Here is a 17,485-nt window from a genome sequence, read left to right on the forward strand (position 1 = left end):
CATACCTTCTATTCTGCTAGAAGGTGGACACAATCTGGATCAACATTGCTGTCCTGTCTTTTAAACATAGCTGAGACTAACTTTGTGGAAGAATCTCTGGAGTACTCATGAGCTGAATTTTCTTTATTCAGGTTTATCTGTGACAGGTGAATGTCAAGGCTTTGGCTATACTTTTCCAAGCTGGTAATTCTACACAACTTCCTGTTTATAAGCATGGTGTTTAAATTAGTTTTTCTGAATTACAATTGTAGAAGAATGCAGAATCGCAGGACTGTAGGGTTAGAAATCATTACTTCTTCTTATCAACAGTGCATAGGCCAGGTGGAAGAGCACTGCTACTACTTCTAGTCAAACAAATCAATACAGCATGAAGGAAAACAAGCATGTATTTGTATTTGTGTGGGCTTGCTACCTGGTGTGGTTAAAATATGGTTAAATTAGAAATGCATAGCATGTGTGTGTGTGCTGGAGCCAAATAGTGCTAACAGCATCTGTCCCACCTTTTCTGCTTCTGCTTCTTGCCATCTAACTTGCTTCTAAGTGCAGCCTGTCTAGTTACCTATCTTGACTGTTTCAAGCTGGTACTCTGTTTCACGACAGCTTGTTCATAAAAAAAAAATTGCTCTCCAGTATTGGGATAAAGGTATGATGAGGCTGAAGTAATATATCTGATTATTTTTTCACTGGAAGAAGTTACTTATAAACTACTGACTATTTCTTGGATTTTGTTTTGCTTTTCATTACCTACATATCTAGATGCCAACAAATCTGAATGTAGCTCTGAATTCTGTGGTGAATAATGCAGATTATGTGTTGTCAGAGGCAGAGATTTCAATTCTCATTTTGGGATCATGGTTGGGAGTGTCTCTTTGTTTTGGATGCCTAAAAATCCAAGCTATTTGTATACACTTAACAGAAAATGCTAACAAAACTGGGACACTTTTGGTGACCTACATCCATGCTGATTACCTGTTACATTATTGTTTGCTCTCAACCAAAGAAAATAAAATATGTGTCAGCAGTAATAAAAATTGGAAGTAGGTCAATCTACAAACCCTCTGCATCAAAACCAGAACAGAATGGATGTTTTCCAGAGAAAAATGAGAAATAAATATGTAAATGAAAGGCAATTAAAAGTTTTATATTTTTAGTCAGAACGATTAACAGTTTAAATTACTTATTCATTCAACACTGTGTAAATTGGAAAAAGGAGGCACCATAGATAAATGACTTTTATCTTCCTGGAAAGAATTTCAGAAAGATACTTGGATTTACTTAGCTGATTCTAAATTCTCATTTCAGTGGGCTTGGCAAGAAACTGCGAGCAATCAGAACAGGAACTTCAAATGTTTCAGCAAAATCTGAAAGAACTTTCATACAAAGGGAGGAAGAACTTTGTATTTGGCTAGGCAAATATTTTGCTTCCTGTGTGGAGGCTTTAATCTTAGATCAAAAAGCGATCAATATATGTCATGACATGTTATCATAATTGGATGTTTTAGCTGTAGTTTATTACAAAAAAAAAATTTAGATATGTTCCATTGATATTTGCTTTTGAGGGTTTTGATTCTGAGAGATGAATGTGCACTTTCTACATCTAAGTTTCCAGTCTTAAATTAGCAGCATCCTTTTCTACTGTTTTGATCTGTGAATGTCTGAACATTTTGGATTAAAATAAATTAGTTGATTTCAATGTTAATTTAGCATGTAATATCACTTTAGTCTTGAATCGCAATGGAACTATAAAGGAAGGTAGTTCCTCAATGAACAGACTCACATTTAAATCAATACCTATTTGAGGATTTGTCCACTACATCATGCTGTCTCAAAAAAGGCTTTTCAATCTCTTTATAACCCTGGAGACCCCTGGAGTTGGCTGAAATCCCACAACCAGAGAAATTTTGCTGGAATTTGTGCAGGTATGATTTCAGAATTCCAGTCTCTAGCAAAAGTTTTCTGTATTGGAACTGAAATACCTTCATTTATTTACCCAAAGACTTTATCTGGCTAAATAAATGAATGAAAAAAAAACAAGAACCAAACCAAACCAAACCAAACAAAAAAAAAAAAAAAAAAAAAACAAACCCCCAAAAAACACGAGAAGGTTGCTAATTGTATGCAAAACTGAGTTTGTCTGGGGTAAAGTTATGAATTTAACTGCCTTCATATTGGCCTGTTGGGAGCTGCACTTTTCATTTTTGGCTAAAACAGTGTTGATGACATGCTAATCTTTGGGTTATTGCTATACAGTGCTCTCACAACAACAAGGTTTTCTCTCTCTCTGCCTCTTCATCCCCCAAATGTCAGGAAGTTTGGGGTGGGCAGGAGTTCAGGAGGAGACACAGCTGGAACATCTGGTCCAAACTGGCCAGTAGGATATCCTGTGACACCTGGAACAATGAGCCCAGGAAAGGGCATGGCTGAGTCATCATCCCTGAGATATTTGAAATACATGTAGATTTGGCATTTAAGGAGATGTTTTCATGTTGGATTTGGCTTTGTTAGGTTTACAATTGGACTCAATGATCTTAAAGACCTTTTCCAACTTTAATTTTTTCTGTGGTTATATGAATCCATGCCTGGCAATAAAAGTTCAAGCAAAGGAGAGACATTTGTGGTTTTGAAATTTGCCTTCTCAAGTAACTGTTAAGTGTGCTGAGTCTCTTCTTTCCATTGAGTCTTTTCAGTGGATACCTGTCTGCCCATGAGAAGCAGTGACATAATCCCTCTTCTTGTTTTGCTTGCATGCACTACTCTTACTTTTCCTATTAAACTGTCTTCCTCTTGATCCTTTTCACCTTCTTCCTATTTATCTCCACAGCCCAAAGAGAGGGGAATGTGTGAAAGGCAGGGGAGGACTCACCACGGTACTTTTTAGCACTCAAAATGAAGCCTGAAGAATTCAAGGTAATGGGCAACACTTATACTGGATATTGCTGAAAAGTAGAGTGATTATGGGGGAGTATTTGTTGTTGTAGAGTGGTGAAGAGAGGAGTGGTTGGCCTTCACAGAGTGGGTGTAAATTGTCTACTTTTTGTCAATATTGAGATTATATTGCTTTGATTTTGGTATGAGGAATTTTTGTTGTTGTTGCTGTTGTTTATGTAATTGTAGTTTATGAAGATTGTCTGATTAATGTATATTTTAACAACAGTTCTTAAATATGAGCTTATAGTGGTTGGGTGGAAATACAGTATTTATGTGGCAAGGCTTTGACAGTAACACAGGGTGCTGGAATGGACACAGCTGGTGCAAGCTCTCTCCAGTAATTCCACTGTAAGGTATGGCTGAACCTGTCCAGCAAAGATGGTGGCACCTTGACAGAGAAGTGTGAGACAAAATGTGAGAGATGCAGACCTGCAGACACCAAGAAGGAATAGGTGACCCAGTCACCAGGGCCCCGATTCCCCTGCAGTCAGTGGTGGAGACCTTGGTGAGGCAGTTTGTCCACACTGTACATTCTGAAGTGCTGCAGCCGGGGAGCACGTCCTCAAGGAACACACAGTCCAGAGAGTGACCGCAGGAGCAGGCACCTGGCAGGAGAGCTGAGCTGTACCACCCAACTGTTTAAGAAATGGGAAGAAGGGGAATGCATGTAACAAGATTTAGACAAACATATAGGTCCTTTACATCTTAAGTACCACTGACAAAGAAGAGATTAAACCAGATACTCTAAATTTTAAACTGCCATTGTCAGCAAAACAAACAATGCAGTACAGTTCTAAATAACATAAAATAGAAAAGTTAATAGCATTACATTAATTGGTAGATCTTTTTGCTTGGTATTTCCATAAGCTTGGTAATTCCATAAGCAATTTTTATGTTGCTTTGAGGTGGATGTATGCTAGCATAAGTAGTTATTGAACGGGACATGGATTCATATATTGTAATAGATTATAACTGCTGGCACACATGAAACACAAATTAATGTTTAACAGACTCCAGAAATCATGGGTTCTGTTGACTGTGTTTCATGAAAGCTTATACAGAAAGTGTATCATGAAGTATCCTTTTTCTTCTCTGTGGAAAACCATTTAGGATCTTCATTGTTCCAACATCACAAGTACTTGTTATGAATAAATATTGATAATTTACCAAGCACAGTAGGTAAAGTTTTAGGTCCATTATTATGATTCATATAAAGAAAGTCTTTCTTGATAAGGTTGCTGAAGTAGTTATTATATTCTTTTGTCTCATGTTTTTCTTTTTAGTGATATTACTACTCTCCAGAAGTTCATTTATAAAACTCTTTTCCATTTTGCTATTTTTTAAACAAGGAAAAAAGACCTGAAGTAAAAGACCAGAATTAATTTAATAAAGTATTTAAAATTACACCCTTTTTGGTCAGCAATAAGCTGACCAGTAAAATAGCATGTGAATGTAAAATGGAGGCTACAATAACTAAATTGCTTTAGGAGTAAATTACCAAGAGTGATGAAAGATGAAAACGACAAATTCTTTTATAATTCTAATAAAAGAGCAATATTTGTATTCTAATAAAAATATTTTAGATAAACTCTGCTTGGCAGTTGTTAATAAGCATGTATTTCTGAACCTTGTACTTTTCAGGACACAAACACCATACATAAGCAAATAAACTCCCAAGTTAGAGAAAATAAAGCCAAATCAATGCTTTGATGGAAGGTGGAATACATTGTGAAAGGTCTGCCATTGAATCAGGAATGTCACAAGTGTCACTTCTACAACATCAGTAACCACACTCCATTTGCCATCATTAAGACAAGACTGACAAAATATTTCAGCTTTCTGGAGCAAAAAGTTTGTTTAGTATTTGATTTGGTGAGTCAATGTACAGAGATACTTAGAAATGTTTTATTTCTCATATAAAATCCAGATTAATATTATATGTGGTTGGAAAGTCAGTAACTGCTGAGTAATGTGTTAAATCCATCACATAAGCAGTTTATGATGAAGAGTAGGAGAAAGATTGCTCATGCAGCTAATGAAGTTGGGTAAGCTGGATAGACATCTTAAAGCTTGTGAATTTTTTTTTCCATTTTGTACATGGATGAGTAGTCAATCCACAAAATTTAGAGGAGGTCTGTCAAGTACAAGTGGTGGGTATTGTGGTATTTTGTATTAAGTGAAAGCAATTAAGGACATAATTAAAGATGAAGGCATACAAATAGTATCAAATGGAAACTGTAATGCAAGGAACAAGTAATAGGAGTAAGAACTTTGTCATGGATTTAAAGTAACTGGTAGTATAGAAAGATCCCAAGTTGTTGACTAAGCTTAATGAAACTGCTTTGCAATGAAGCAGAGCAACTGGATATCATGAAAGGAGGAGTAATTAATTTGTTGGTGAAACATGAAAACATATAATCAGTGAAGAAACTGTGAATAATGGTGAGTGGTTTGGTCAAATTCATCATAGTATAAAGAAAAGTTGGAGAGGACTAAGTTCTCTGAAATAGCATTTTCTAAACTGCTTTATAAGAGGGCAAACTATCTTCAGCTTAATGCTGTCTTCCCTACACTGTCCTCTACAAACATGCAATAAATGTTGGTATTAGCAAATGGTATGGAAAACATCTTTGTGCAGATCATGGTTGTGGGCCCTTCTGAATTGCAAATTTTATATGCTAGCAATCACGTTCATTTTTTTTAGCCATTGTAGAAATAGAAATTTTGATATGAAACTCTGAAGCCAATGGCAAAACTCCCCTTAATTTCAGTTGGAATAGTTTCCAGTTAGGGGTTTATTAAAGTGTTTGCTTTGAATTTGAGTTCCACCTTTGAATGCCTGCTGCTAAATCACTTCTTAAGTGCCTAAATACAAAGGAGACATAGAAATTTATTTTATTTTGTTTCTGAGAGGCTGCATTTCTGTAGCTGGCCCTGAATTAATGGATGTGAGGAGTTGTAGGCACTCAGTCTGCCTTACTATTAAACTCATGTTTTCTAATATAATTGACAGCCTTCCCATGAAAATGCTTTCTGGCTTATGAAAGTTTTAAATTGCTGAGTCTGAGGAAAACATCTGTATTGTGCTGTATTTTTAAGGACTGAAATTTGTTTGAGTTGTGTGTTATCATTACCAATTCGTATTGGATTGTCTGAATCTATGTAAGTATATATTGCTTTCAGTCCTCTCCCCCATGACTTCCTGTTACAATATAAAGTTTTGAAAATTACTTTAAGTTGATTAACCTTTGAGTCTTGTCCTTTGTATTCTCACTGCCTTGCTTTCTGTTCCCCTTTTCCTTAAAGAAAAAAAAAAAAAAAAAAAAAAAAAAAAAAAAAGGGAAAAAAGCCAAGCAGGTGAGAGAAACTGCTTTTCTTAAGACAGTGAAGAATATGTATCTCCTCTAGGTAAACCTCCTTATACCAAAGATGTATTTTCTTAAAGGCAGCTTTGATATTTTAAAAAAATTAATTTAGTTATAGTCACTATGTTTATGGCATTCCTTCCCATGTGGGTACCTATAACAATACAATATTATGGATGTCATTAATTAGAAAACATGATGGGGGCAAGGTAAATCTGAAGATGTCAGGGAAGTAACTGCCTTTCAGGTTCACAAATCAAACCCTCGTTCCAGATTGCAGTAGGGAGGAAATAATCTAACTTGTTCTTCACTGTAAAGAAGAAGAAATTAAGACCTTGCACAATATTTCATCATTCATTGATGTAATAGGAAGAATGCTCTTAGAGTGCCTTTAATTTTTAAATGAGATCAGTCCATAATCATGACATGTCAGGGCAAAGGCAAGCCATGAACAAAACAGGGTGGCGCTACTCTTGGCCCACTCCTTGCATGTTTCCAAATGGTTTTGAACATGTATTCTCCAAACATCTTTTTGTTTGGTTTTTTTTGTTTTTTTTTTTTTTTTAGAAATTGCTGTATTTTAGAATGTGTAAGTATTGGAAATCTCATACTTGGAGGATTACAGGTGTTTCTAGTTTTAAATAAATTACATGTGATTAAAAAAAATAACTTAATTTTTAAAATTAAAACACAGTTTAATTAGTGTTTAATTAAAACAAATCCATATTTTATCTGCTTGAAAGTCTCTGTAGAAAGAATATTATATTAATGTTTCTTTTCATTATCAAGTTTTCATAGTACACTCCAGTCTATTTTTTTAGATTATTTGCTTCTTAATTTTGTCTTTGTGTTTTATTTTTGCATTCTTCCATTAGATGCTTTTTTTAGTGGGGTGGGGGTGGAAGGGGAGGCCTGTTACTTATTCTCTGTAGCCTGCTTGTCTTGTAAACTTGTAAATTTCTTACAAGTTTAATGTAAACCCAGTAACATTTTGATACTACAGAAACTTTCAGACCTCTGAGGCTGAAGAACTTCAATTTGCCCCAAAACCTGAATCAGGAAACTATTGATTAAATGCTAACACAGAACATGTATTAGAAATTTAGAAAACATAGCACCTGAAAAATTATGCTGGTTTTGCTACTTTGTAAAGACTGGATGAGTTCAAATATTTAACATCCTCTTTTGTCTAAAAAGATAAACCAGTTATAGTGGTAGCCGTTTGTTGTGTTGAAGGCAAAATCAAGTAGCAACATAAAGAATAAATTGATATTTTTGTTACTAACAGATGAATTGTACATCCCTAATAGAAAATCTTAACATATGCCTTCTCAATAATTTCCTGAGTCAAGGTAGAATGTAAATTTTGAAGCTACAGTATGGAAATTATCTCTGTTTGGACCTTTACCAGATTCTCATTTAAGCACTGTCTTTGAAAATGAATGTCTTTTCTGACTCCATGAAAGCAACAAAAGAATCTTAGTCTAATGGGTGCATGATGCACTGTGGTGGGTTGACTTCGGCCATGAATTGCCCACCAAGACACTCCATGACTCCCCTTAGCAGGGCAGGGAGTTGGCTCTGTAATCACATATGCTCACTCCACCCCATCTCTGCTTCATCCCCAGTCTTCCTCTTAGCTATTATTATTGAGTTAAAGCCATATGGTATGTAGTGTTTCCAATATCCCTGTGGTCAGTTTTAGTCAGCTGTCCTGGCTATGTCCCCTGCTAAGTTCTTGCCCATCCTAGACTACTGAACCCTTTGAGGATGAGGAGGTTGTTAGTGAGACATCGCTCATGCTGTGCCAGCTGCTCAGCAGTAGCCAAAACACTGATGTGTTACCAAAACCTTTCCCACTACCAATGGCCAACACAGCAGTATTGAGGACTACTGTGTGGAAAATTAGCTTCATCCCAGCCAGAGCCAATACATGCACAGATAGAAAAATGTCTGCAGCCTGTCACACATGCACATTTTTTGTGAAACTTGCTTGAACCTATTTGAACAAGAAAAACTGAGGAAACACTTGTGTCCTGCTTGCTAGTAGCCCCATCCTTTGTTCTTCCACTAATGGTAATATATCTGGGGTCTTCCTTAATTGACCAACTGGTAGATTTTATTGAGTATGGTATGTATTGTGAACTTTTCCAGAGAATGCCATTCTCTGCTTCCATCAAAAAAGATGAGGACTCTTGCACTATTAGGCCTTCTTGTTAGCCAGTTTAATTTGCAGTTTTCTGTTAACTAATATTAGCAGAAATTGTATAAAAATTTTTGACTCAGTTGTCTCAGATTATAGGATGCTGCCAATTACACTCTCAGTTTTATGTGAGTTTCTTATAAGAAAATCTTAATAGGATTTTATTGTGACATTTCTTGACAGGTAAAACTCAAATGGAAAAGAAATATCTTGGTTGAAAGTTTTCAGGCTCCTTAATTTGGTACAGTTGACATTGGGCAAAAAGAGTGAGGCCCTTCCAACTGTACCTGTGTCTCTGTCTCATAGATACTCCTTTGTTTCAGCTGTGAGGAGTTTTCTGATCTTAGCTGGAGCTGCAAATGAGTCTAGGTTTATATCTGTCTTTTTTATCAATCAAATTAGCTGTTTGCTGTGACAGCTGCTCTCTCTGTCAGGAATGTTTCTGGCTCAGACTAAGAAATAAATTGTGTTGTGTGTACATATATTTGATTCTGAAATCCTGGTCGTTTTAATTATTTAAGCAGGTATTCATTAAATCAGACAATTGCAAAGCAGGGTGCAGCATTTGGTTACTTAAGCACAGGTATACAAGATATTTTGAAATGAGCTAGAGTAGCATTATAGTTACCTCTGACCTGAATTACCACTACAATTAATGTTCATGCAATAAATTACTTAAGCCACCCACAGGTCAGAGAATAGCTCGCTTTACTGTCTATTCAATCTTCTTGCACATCAGTGCTGTAATAATGATTATTATTTTAAAAGCTTTAAAAATACTTTTATGGAAACCAAATGAGGGAAAACAATACAAAAGCCAGCAGCCATTCAATACATCAATTTCCCAAACCCATGTAAAAATAGAGATGATTTTGGAAAAATCTTTCATATCAAAGCTTGGGCTCTGGATGTATAAGATTATTTTTCAACAATATAAGGTGCATAAGTGCCTTTTCATTGCATGAAGAAAGCATGCCTGCTGGCAAATGAATCATATTATAAAAATTGATTGTATCCCAAAAGGGAAAAATGTTATTGAAGATCCAATGGCCTGGGATGATACACCATTGATCATTGTAAGAAATACTTCCAGAAACTGTTTTTAATCTTTCCGCCAGAGCATTAGCAATTATTCTTTAGCCCATGGTGAGTAATGACTTGAGTTTCCCAGTTTCCCAATCGATAAAACATTTAGCCTACTGCTACAAATGTGCTCTTCGCTTAGACAAGCAGAATTTTTCTTCCAATTACTCTTTTTTTTTTTTTGCTGTGACCTCATAAAATGTTTTTGAACATATTTCAAGGTTTTTTTAAAGAAAAGGAACAATACTTTCCCTTCCATATATTTAGCTCCCTTTCTTCATTCTGTTTTGAGAAATAAGTCATTAACTTGCACAGCATTCTGGCTCTTCTTGGATTGATTAGTGGATGCTCTGTCCTATTTCCTCTAAATTTGAAGTACTAGATGTAACTAAGCCACTATTTATGTTTTTAGTTTTAAAAAAGAAAAATTATACAAAAAGATAATAACTTCCTTCCAAAAGTACTTCATATTTCTTAAACAAATGTGAAAGTTGCCTTCTCTTCATCCTATTGTATGCAAACATGCAAAATAAAAAATCTGTAATATTGCGGCTAATGGAGAACAATGGAGAACAAGGACCATATTAACAGGCTAATTAATTACTTTGCAGCAAGTAAAATCTGTTGAAATATAGATGCTCATAAATACTCTTTGATGATTGGAAAGTTAGTGTTCAATCACGTTTTTCTTCCTCCATGATTGCATATTATCTCTCTCTGCATGAAACATACAGACATCTAAAGTAAAAGTTCATAGCCATTATTTAATATTCTATATGCCCTCTGCTTGGCACAAGTGGTATTTTGCTGTATGTATTAGAAGCTTCAACTCTCACATTTGTACACTGAACTCTGAGATCTTAAAAGTATGGTTACTTATGTCCTTCAGTGGATTTAATGGAGAGATGCAATTTCATACCATAAACTTCCTGTGAAAAGAGAGGTAAACAAATAATCCAGACTGTGCCTACTCTGGGAGCAGTGTTTGTTCTTAATCAGAGCAAACAGCAAGAGTTGACTTGAGGGAAGAGTTGGAAGACAAAGGGTAAACAGAGTGTACAGATGTATTGGCAATTCAAAATAGAAATCCAAATGCTTAGCTATAGTAGGATAGAGGGGACTCTGTAGACTTCATAGATTTAAATTATCTGGAGGTTCCCTCCTAGAAATTAGGATTACATAGGTCATGTTCCTTGCAGAAAAAATAGGCTACTGATTTATGATTTTACATGCAGACACAGAAGGTTTATAGCAAACACTGTAAACAAATGGTTGGAACTAAAATCTGGGGTAAAGTGACCTTGGAGAGTAGGAAAGATAAACTGGACCTACAAATGTCTCTTCCCCTCACCATTCTCAAATTTTCCTCTGCTAAACTGGAACAGCAACAAAGAGTGTAGTAATCATGCCTTACTGCTGGAAACCAACCAACCATTTCAGAAATGTCCCTTCTATAAATTACCTGAGTGAGAAAGAAGAAACTGCGTGTATTTAGCACAAGTGAGACAAATATACAGTATTTTGTTATTCATTTATTATTATTACTATTATTATTATTATTTACATAAAAAGTGAAGGGCTGATGTTTTACACTATGGAGCTGATGTATTTTCTTAGAACAAGCAGTAAAATGCCAAAAAGAAAAAAGTCTAAAACCATTTTACTATCCAAAATATAATACTGAAGGTTGAACATTTTAAAAATCTTTTTCTAGGCCAATTGAAACCAATTTGGTTCCATGGTAAAAATTAACTTAATATTTGCGCTGATTTAATAAGCAGTAATCTGGCCAAGCTCCACAACAGCAGAATTGCTGTAAGAGTTAAAGACAACATGAAGCTAGGATGCTTTCATAGCTTGTGCTTAAGTACTGATTGTTTATCCTGGTTGCCATGAGTCTTGGGACTCCAGAAGGAGGTCAGGGTTGCTCACCAGTCTTGCTCCTTGTGCTTTGATTAGTCTGGGGATGGATGCACACTTTGGATATCTGGTCCCATGATCAAGATAATGTGTAGATCAAGATAATTCTGAAGATAGTTCCTCATGCCATCTCTTTATCTACCTTGCTGAATCTCAGATTTTAGGCTTCTAAGCTGTGACTGTGAAATTGACATGAAATCTATTTTTAAAATGCTAATGCCTGTGGACACTACTGCTCTCATGGCTAACATGCTAATCTATCTTTGCAACATTTTCAGCAGAGGAATTTTGTTTATTAGACTTAGTCTAGAAATTACTGTAGTCCTGTGATAGTCCTGTGCAATGGTACAAGTTTTTTAAGTTTACTGTGCTGCTCTTTTTTATCATGTTTTGACACCAGGTGGCAAATAAGTACTAAAAAGTTGTTAATTCACTTCCCACCCATGCACTGGTGGGATGGGAAGAACAACCGGAAAAAGCTTTTTTTTTATCTAAACCCCATGGTTTGAGGTGAGTCTTTTAACAATTGAATTGAAGCTACTACTACTAAAAATAAAACTAATAAAATTAAAAATTAAAAAGAAAGAGGAATAATACCCAAGAGAAACAAGTTGTTCATATGTTAATTGCTCAGCACCTGCTGAACAATGCCCAGCCTCTCTCCCAGCAATGATTGGTACCTCTTTGCCAGTTCCCCCCAGTTCTGTGGAATGAGGAGAATGGGGAGAATGGGGAATGGTCCCTTCGGCCAGTTTGAGTCAGCTGTCCTGGCTGAGCTTCCTCCTGGTTTCTTGCGCACCTGCTGGCTGGCAGAGCATGGGAAACTGCAAAGTTCTTATACTATGGAGCAGCAACTAAAATATCAATGTGTTATCAACATTATATATACTTAATCCAAATAAAGCTCTGTTCCAGGTAATAGAAAGAAAATTAACTCCATCCCAGTCTAAACCAAGACATTCTGTACCGTCCAACTGCAATACACATAGCAGAGGGCCTGAAGGTTCTACTGAGATATTATTTTAACTGAATTGATCAATCAAAATAATGTTTGGGTATGGTGTTCTTTGAACTTTGGTTTGGGGGATTTTTGTTGTGGTTTTTTGTTGGTTTTGTTGCATGACAAGAATCTGCTCCTATCATACCAAAGTATAGGCAGCCCTATAATTAGAGAAAAGAATATTCATTTAATTTTCCTTTGTGTTTTGAGCTGTACCAGTATCATTATTTAAGTTATATAATGTGGTATCATTTAAATGGAGCTGGAGAATGTGGTGTTATTTAAAGTTTGTACTTCGAAATCCAGAGAAAGCTTGTATTTAATTCTGATGAATTTCCTTAGCAAATCAGACCAATGGGAAGTATCATCTGCTACAGGCCGAGGTCAAATGTTGCTTTGTAAAACCTCTTTGTTTCTACTTGTATTGACTCAGAATACATACCAGTAAAGGATATGTGTCAGCACTTGTTCTCATTCCTTGTCGCCCTGAGGAATGAATATAGATTTAAGAAGTCCCAAAGGGTCTTCAGGATGATGGAAATGTACTGAGCTGCCTATTCCCCAGCAAAGAAATAGACAATGTTTGGAAGCAGCCACATGTTTTGGTTGATTCAGAAGATATCCTGAAGTGTGACAACCTTGCGTTTCTTCAAAAGAAAGAATTTAATGGTTTTCTTGGGAGCTTTTGGTGTTTAATTTTTTTTTTTTTAAATGTAGATGAGTAAGATATGCGATACAAAATTTCCACAGAGGTGTAAATGGACAGCTAAAACCAGAGCTCCTGAGAACAATATATCCATTCTAAAATTATTTTGTTCATTTGAATTCATTTGAAGTTGCATGTAAAGGCAACTACCTGCTTAGAGAGGCAAAATCTGTTTTCATGGAAGAATACCTCACTATCACCCACAAGTTATAGGCAAAGATGTAAGAATATATTCTGATGTGTGAAATGTAGTTCTGGCCTCCATTTAGTATTTTCTGCAGTGGTAATAGCCTTAGTGAGGCTGAGGTCTGGATATTACACTTCAGCAACCTCCTTGTGAAGTAACTGACCAGAAAAGTTCCAGTTAAAAGAGTCAGCTGCTGGGCTGGATAGTCATGTTGCATCTCCCAGAAGCACAGCTGCTGTTGGTAGGTCTGCAGGGCCTGACTCAGTATCATCTTTCCATTTCAGCCTAAGCTATAAGATCTTTCCTTATATTTTCTTCCAAAATATCATCTTTCTATTTTTGCAAGTAAGAATTTGGACACAGTGAGAAGCATCAGTGGAGACACTGGAGCCCAAATGGTCTAGAAAAGTCCAAAGACTGGCCTTTAGATGGCAGTGTGTACCTGTTGAATAGTAAGTACGTAGCGGGGTAAATCTGTGAAGCAGAAACAGTTTTCTAAGGTGGAACTGTGACAAGGTTATATTCTTGGACTAAAATGAAGTGGAGATCCCACCTAAGATCCCACGTTACCAGAATTTCATTGTTATCTGGCTGCCTCTGGTTAAAATTTAGTAAACAAACAGGAGGAAATTGGTATGCTTGTGTTTTTTCTTCTAGGTTTGGAGAATATATATTGAAACTTTTAATTGGGATTTAGCAGAGAAAACATAGATTAATAATTGCTTGTGAGTTGTTCTCCCTACTCCTTCATGCAAAGATGCTACAAAGGGTTCAAGTAAGTTAATATTATAATTACATGTGATGTGCAAACCAGATATCCTGCAACAAATTCTTCCTTTCTCTGGGAGGGAGATTCATAAACACATATAAACCCAGGGATTATCATGTGCATTTAGCAGCAAAATACTTAGTCTAATATATAGTCTCTTTGTGCTTTTAAGGAGGAGAAAAGAAGAGCTAATTTTTTGTGCCTTCGAAGAGTCATTGGGGATGTCACTTTTAATATACACTGTATTTGTGCTGTACATAAATCTACAACCTATTTTGTTTAGCTTGCAATTGTATTACACTAATATTGTAAAGGCCATTTGGTTTTTTGAACAACTGATGTTTTGTTGTATTCTGTATTGTCATTAACAATGGACAGAGTGGAGGTAAGATCTGCACAGAAATAAAATTGCTCAGTAAATTTTACTTCACATTTTATGCAAGCCATATACATTCTTCTTAGTGAGTTTCTATGAAATCTTTGAGGGAATCCTTGAATATTTGGGAGAAATTTCTCATCTGCCTGTAAAACAAAATGAACAGATATTTCAAATTCTATTTTAAATATACCAATTCTTACAAGTGAATCTTTAAATGTAAATATGTAATAATACATGTAATATAATATAATATATGTAAATTCCACTCTAAAAATCATTAGATTCTCAGGGTTAAAAAGTGTAATTTATTTCTGAACAATCTTTGGAATGCATATACCCCAGAGAGGAATTTCTAGTCCTTCTTATCAAAGAATACTCCAATAATTGCTGATATGTCCCAAAACAGTAACTTACTTCAAACCATTGACAAATACGTGAGAATTCATGATTGTACAAATGTTTATGAGTAGTGCACATGGGTAATCTTAAAACTCACCAACAGCTAGCAGATAATTTAAGCAGATAAAGACTCACATGACCCCATTTTTTCCCTGAACTTGATTTTTGTATAAATAAAAGAATCTACGTTGCTTACAAATGCTTTATACCTCATGTCCTGTAGCTGTGATGATCTAAGGATTACAGGTACCATGCAAGATATACAGACCAGTCTGCACGGGCCATACTATGCCGATTTTTGTGCAATCATTATCCAGCTCAAGAATAGTTGTTAGCAAATGTGTTTACTTCAATACTAATTTGACTTTTATACAGACAAGAAAAAAAATTATTCTATTCCTGTTTTAATTCACTTGAAAAGTAAACTCCTCATTGGTTAAAGTGGTGAAGGATTAACGATTAATTTAATGAGGGATTTATATCACTCTCACAAACACTGAGAAAAACATTGATGAATTTGGGGAAACCTGATGAAACTTTATATATTTTTTTTTAAATTAGGCCATCTATTTTGATTTACTAATAATAAATTCCAGGGCAGTAGCCTGCAATAAGATCTAATGCAAACCAGAGTCTACAACCCTTTAACATTTTCAGTATATAAACAAACTCTCCCCAGACTTCTCTTTGCTCTCTGACAGTCTGCCTCACGTATTTACCTGCTATATGGGTCTTTAGAAATGGATATGTTTTTATAGGGCATATCATCACAGCTTTGTTTAAAGCAAGTAGCAGTAATTGTAATGTACCTGCTCATACAGCAAGATACAGAAGTGCTTAGAATGTCAGGAAGGGCATAATCTCTTCTACAGCAGTGAGCGCGAATCAGTAGATGTGTTCTTTTTTCTAGTATTATGCTCCAGTTCAAGAATTCTTGATGTCTGTACATGTCCTGCTACACTACAAGTAAAATTAAAGGATTATGAATGTATCTGGTTCAAAAGATTTACCCTCCAGGTCTGTTTAGGGCAGTTTTACAGAATTGAGGTTAAACAGCGACACAAAACCCAGGGTGGCCTAATGGTAGTCTAACTCTGAATCCACTCTTCAAGTACAAGTGTTTTTGGAAAGCTGTGTTTAGCTCGTGTCAATATCTTTCTGCAAAGGTTAAAGTTTGTACTGTCTTTTTCTTGTGTAATGTTTTGTTTTCGGTTTTGTTTTTTTTTTGGTTAGTGATTATTATTATTAGTTTACCACTGATGTAATCTGTAATAAATTGATGTAGAAACAGTACATGTGGTTGCTGCTTCATCTGCACAAAATCTTAATAGAACCCCTCAGCCGCTCTGTAGCATTCCACTGTGGAGAACTGTGAGGAGTTATTTTCAAAATAGATGGTCAGGAGCGAATTTAAGTCAAATGAGACAAACATATCTGAGAACCGTTTATTGGTAACGAAAACACAAAATAAAAAGGAGTTACCCCACTTAGGGCTGGAGAAGACAGAGCAAGAGGAGGAAAAATGGGAAAGGAACGGGGGTGCAGAGAGAGAGGGAGAGAGGAGACAGAGGGAAAAGAGGGCATTACCCCCGGAGGTCGGGGGTGCTGAGGATGGCCCCGATGAGGCGGGGCTGTGCACGCTGCGGCCTGGGCACGGCTCCTGCGGCGGCCGGACACCAGGGGAGGGGATCGGGCAGCAGGGCAGGAGCCGGGCAGGGCGGCCGGACACCAGGGGAGGGGATCGGGCAGCAGGGCAGGAGCCGGGCAGGGCGGCCGGACACCAGGGGAGGGGATCGGGCAGCAGGGCAGCAGCCGGGGCAGGGTCGCGGCCAGGACGGGCCTGGTCAGGCTCGGAGGCGGGCAGGGCTGGGCCCAGGGACAGGGGCGCTGGGACGAAGCAGGCAGGGCGCCGGTCAGGGACTCGGGGAGGCGGGACAGGCTCGAGGGTGAGAGAGCCAGCGAGGGCAGGAGAGCCAAAAGGCTGGCTGAGGCCAGGGCAGAAGGGGCAAAAACAGACTAGGGCCAGGGCAAGAAGCAGACCTCGGGAAGCTGGACCCAAATCGAAAGCACAAGACTTAAAAAGCCCCGACGCGAAAACAAGTCTCAAAAAAGGCCCGCGCCGAAAGCCCACATTCAGAGACCAAGTTTCACACCCTGGGTTGTGACACAGTTGCTTTCTGTGCCCCAGGTTCCTCCCAAAGCCTGGTTGCTAACAGGAGACCTTTGGCCCAATCCAACCTTTTGCCATCTGGTTGGAGAAGCCCCTCTGGGGAGTTCAGTGTGTCCTACTGCCTTGTCTCATGTGAAGTGTTGTCAGGTGAAGTCCTCACAGAGACAAGGCTTCTTCTAGTTGACTCCTCCACATACCTCGGACAACCACTGTTGAAGCAAATCAAAACTAAACTCTTTTCACAAGCTCTGAGTAAATACAAAACTATAAGGTTCATTTAATTTGAACGTTAATTTGAACCAAAAATAGTTATATTTTTCAGTAGCATCTTTGACATAGTGTTTAGAATATCCCAGTAATGAGGCAAACTGTAAAA

The sequence above is a fragment of the Pyrgilauda ruficollis genome, unplaced genomic scaffold, assembly GCF_017590135.1.
Source record: "Pyrgilauda ruficollis isolate IOZ18807 unplaced genomic scaffold, ASM1759013v1 scaffold53, whole genome shotgun sequence".
Taxonomy (NCBI): Eukaryota; Metazoa; Chordata; class Aves; order Passeriformes; family Passeridae; genus Pyrgilauda; species Pyrgilauda ruficollis.